The sequence below is a fragment of the Pristiophorus japonicus genome, unplaced genomic scaffold (genome assembly GCF_044704955.1).
Source record: "Pristiophorus japonicus isolate sPriJap1 unplaced genomic scaffold, sPriJap1.hap1 HAP1_SCAFFOLD_1358, whole genome shotgun sequence".
Taxonomy (NCBI): Eukaryota; Metazoa; Chordata; class Chondrichthyes; family Pristiophoridae; genus Pristiophorus; species Pristiophorus japonicus.
In genome coordinates, this window is record NW_027251027.1 from 26,029 (window position 1) to 30,795 (window position 4,767).

The 4,767-nt window shown below is 62.5% G+C and overlaps 1 pseudogene; it reads left to right on the forward strand.

Moving 5' to 3' along the window:
• Positions 1 to 2,096: 2,096 nt before the first annotated feature.
• LOC139242501 (transcriptional adapter 2-alpha pseudogene) lies at positions 2,097 to 2,805 on the forward strand (annotated as a pseudogene).
• The last annotated feature ends 1,962 nt before the right edge of the window (positions 2,806 to 4,767 follow it).

A 4,767-nucleotide genomic window follows, 5' to 3' on the forward strand; every position in this document is an offset into this window, starting at 1 on the left:
CCCACCCCCTGGATACTGACCCCAGTCGCCCCCCGGATACTGATCCCAGTGCCTCCACCCCCCAGATTCTGACCCCAGTGACCCTGCCCAGATACTGACCCCAGTCCCCCCCCCACGGATACTGACTCCAGTGCCCCCCCCTGGATACTGACCCCAGTGCCCCCCCCAGATACTGACCCCAGTGCCCCTACCCAGATACTGACCCCAGTGCCCCCCCCAGATACTGACCCCAGTGCCCTCCCGGATACTGACCTCAGTGCCCCCCCCAGATACTGACCCCAGTGCCCCCCCCAGATACTGACCCCAGTGCCCCCCCCGGATAATAACCCCAGTTCCCCCCCCTGGATACTGACCCCAGTGCCCCCCCAGTTACTGACCACAGTGCCCCCCCAGTTACTGACCACTGTGCCCCCCCGGATACTGACCCCAGTGCCCCCCCGGATACTGACCCCAGTGCCCCCACAGATACTGACCCCAGTGCCACCCCCGGATACTGACCCCAGTGCTCTCCCAGATACTGACTCCAGTGCCCACCCCGGATACTGACCCCAGTGCCCCCGCTGGATACTGACCCCAGTGCCCCACCGGATACTGACCCCAGTGCGCCCACAGATACTGACCCCAGTCCCCCCCCCCACGGATACTGACTCCAGTGCCCACCCCTGGATACTGACCCCAGTGCCCCCCCCCAGATACTGACCCCAGTGCCCCCCCCGGATAATAACCCCAGTTCTCCCCCTGGATACTGACCCCAGTGCCCCCCCAGTTACTGACCACAGTGCCCCCCCAGTTACTGACCACTGTGCCCCCCCCGGATACTGACCCCAGTGCCCCCCCGGATACTGACCCCAGTGCCCCCACAGATACTGACCCCAGTGCCACCCCCGGATACTGACCCCAGTGCTCTCCCAGATACTGACTCCAGTGCCCCCCCCCCCGGATACTGACCCCAGTGCCCCCCCCCCGGATACTGACCCCAGTGCCCCCCCGGATACTGACCCCAGTGCCCCCTCCCAGATACTGACCCCAGTGCCCCCCCAGACACTGACCCCAGTGCCACCTCCTGGATACTGACCCCACTGCCCCCCCGGATACTGACCCAAGTGCCCCCCCCAGATACTGACCCCAGTGCCCCCCCCGGATACTGACCCCAGCCCCCCCTCAGATTCTGACCCCAGTCACCCTCCCCTGGATACTGTCCCCAGTGCCCCCTCCACGGATACTGACCCCAGTGCCCCCCCCTGGATACTGACCCCAGTCCCCCCCCTGGATACTGACCTCAGCGCCCCCACACGGATATTGACCCCAGTGTCTCCCCCGGATACTAACCCCAGTGCTCCCCCAGATACTGACCCCAGTGCCCCCTCCCCTGGATACTGACCCAAGTGACCCCCCCCTGGATACTGACCCCAGTGCCCCCCCGGGTAATGACCCCAGTGCCCCACCCCCCTGAATACTGACCCCAGTGCCCTCCCCCAGATACTGACCCCAGTGCCCCCCCCAGATACTGACCCCAGTGCCCCCCCCCCGATACTGCCCCCAGTGCCCCCCCGGATAATGACCCCAGTGCCCCACCCCCCTGGATACTGACCCCAGTGCCCTCCCCCAGATACTGACCCCAGTGCCCCCCCCCAGATACTGACCCCAGTGTCACCCCCCTGGATACTGACCCCAGTGCCCCCCCCAGATACTGACCCCAGTGCCCCACCCTGGATACTGACCCCAGTGCCCTCCCTGGATACTGACCCCAGTGCCCATCCCCCCCGGATACTGACCCCAGTGCCCCTCCCCCCCAGATACTGACCCCAGTGTCCCTCCCAGATACTGAACTCAGTGCCCCCCTGGATACTGACCCCAGTGCCCCCCCCCCAGATACTGACCCAAGTGCCCCCCCCGGATACTGACCCCAGTGCCCCCCCTGGATCCTGACCCCAGTGCCCCCCCCCGGATACTGACCCCAGTGCCCCCCCGATACTGACCCCATTCCCCCCCCTCCCACGGATACTGACCCCAGTCCCCCTCCTGGATACTGACCCCAGTGCCCCCCCCCCCGGATACTGACCCCAGTTCCCCCCCCCCCCCCGCCCCCGTCCCAGGATCAACCTCAGAAAATTTCAGATTCTTGAAAGACGGTACCCTAAAGAAGTTCAGGACCTCTCTGAAGCTATGAGACACTTTGCTGGACCCCTGGGACCTACAGAGCATGACAAATTTATTGGAAGCCATACGTTGGATTTTGAACTTCGGAAGGAGATCAAACGGTTGCAAGAATACAGACGGGCAGGAATCTTCACGTTCCGTGGTGCCAAAGTATATGACTGCTTGAAGGTGCATCGTGAGGAGGAACGTCTAAAGCGCAGCATGCTCACAGATGTTCTCCAGTGCCTCCAGGACTCCAACGCCTGCCATCAGTGGCTGCACAAACAAGCAGCAATTGATTCAGGACTAAACCCAGTGGCACCAGTCATTCCTACTGCAGGTAGGAGAAATGCTCCTCCACTGAACCTCACAGGCCTTCCCGGAACAGAGAAACTCAACGAGAAGGAAAAAGAGCTTTGCCAGATGGTGTGATTGGTCCCCGGAGCATATTTGGAATACAAGTCGGCTCCTAATGGGCGAGAGCATCAGGTTAGGTGGCCTGAAGCTGGCTCAGGCAAGGACTCTTATTAAAATAGATGTGAACAAAACAAGAAAGATCTACGATTTCCTGATACGAGAAGGATATATTACTAAAGCTTAAATAGGCAACCCAAGGCTGACGTTCGGGAACGCTGTCACTAAGCAACCTTGGCAAATAGCAGACTGGCAACTTCCGATTTCTTTTGTCAGTGATGTACAGAGTGGAAAAAAATAACATCATGTATTTTTATTTATTTGCTTTTTTGTAAGAGATTGGAATTTGTTCACTGTCTGATTCTGGATCTTTTGTGTTTTGGTGACTGTAAGGTGAATTCAGTATAATAAAACATGCTTTTTGTAATTGTTTTTGTAAAGATGCAAAAAAACATGTTCAGCCATGAACTCATTGAATGGCGGTGCAGGCTAGAAGGGCTGAATGGCCTACTCCTGCACCTATTTTCTATGTTTCTATGATACTGACCCCAGCACCCCCCCCGGATACTGACCCCAGTGCCCCCCCCCCGGATACTGACCCCAGTGCACCCCCCGGATACTGACCCCAGTGCCCCTACCCGGATACTGACCCAATGGCCGCCCCCGGATACTGACCCCAGTGACCCCCCCCCGGATACTGACCCCAGTGCCCCCCCCCCCGGATACGGACCCTAGTCCCGCCCCCCAGATACTGACCCCAGTCCTCCCCCTGGATACTGACCCCAGTGCCCCCCCCCGGATACTGACCCCAGTGTCCCCCCCCCGATACTGACCCCAGTGCCCCACCCCCTGGATACTGACCCCAGTGCCCCCCCCAGATACTGACCCAAGTGCCCCCCTGGATACTGACCCCAGTGCCCCCCCTGGATACTGACCCCAGTGCCCCCCCCCCGGATACTGACCCCAGTGCACCCCCCCTGGATACTGACCCTAGTGCCCCCCCCCTCGGACACTGACCCCAGTGGCCCCCCCCCACGGATACTGACCCCAGTGCCCCCCCCGGACACAGACCCCAGTACCCCCCCCCCCCACTGGATACTGACTCCAGTGCTCCCCCTGGATACTGACCCCGGCACCCCCCATGGATACTGACCCCAGTCCCCCCCCCGGATACTGACCCCAGTGCCCCTACCCGGATGCTGACCCAATGGCCGCCCCCGGATACTGACCCCAGTGACCCCACCCCGGATACTGACTCCAGTGCCCCCCCACCCGGATACTGACCCCAGTTCCCCCCCCCCCGGATACTGACCCCAGTGCCCCCCCCTGGATACTGACCCTAGTGCCCCCACCCCTAGATACTGACCCTAGTGCCCCCCCCCCCCGGATACTGTACTGACCCCAGTGCCCCCCCCCCCAGATACTGACCCCAGTGCCCCTCCCGGATACTGACCCCAGTGCCCCCCCCCCCCCCGGATACTGACCCTAGTGACCCCCCCCAGATACTGACCCTAGTGCCCCCCCGGATACTGTACTGACCACAGTGCCCCCCGAATACTGACCCCAGTGCCCCCCCCTCCCGGATACTGACCCCAGAGCCCCCCCGGATACTGACCCCAGTGCCCCCCCTCCCGGATACTGACCCCAGAGCCCCCCCGGATACTGACCCTAGTGACCCCCCCCCGGATACTGACCCCAGAGCCCCCCCCGGATACTGACCCTAGTGACCCCCCCCCAGATACTGACCCCAGTGCCCCCCCCGCCGGATACTGACCCTAGTGCCCCCCCCCCCGGATACTGACCCTAGTGCCCCCCCCGCCGGATACTGACCCTAGTGCCCCCCCCCCCGGATACTGACCCTAGTGCCCCCCCCCCGGATACTGACCCTAGTGCCCCCCCCCCGGATACTGACCCTAGTGCCCCCCCCGCCGGATACTGACCCCAGTGCCCCCCCCGCCGGATACTGACCCTAGTGCCCCCCCCGGATACTGACCCTAGTGCCCCCCCCCCGCCGGATACTGACCCTAGTGTCCCCCCCCCGGATACTGACCCTAGTGCCCCCCCAGATACTGACTGCAGTGCCCCCCCCCTGGATACTGACTGCAGTGCCCCCCCCCTGGATACTGACCCCAGTGCCCCCCCCCGGATACTGACCCTAGTGACCCCCGCAAACAGCGCCATCGTGTTACATTGAGTTGAGAGCGCACAAAAATA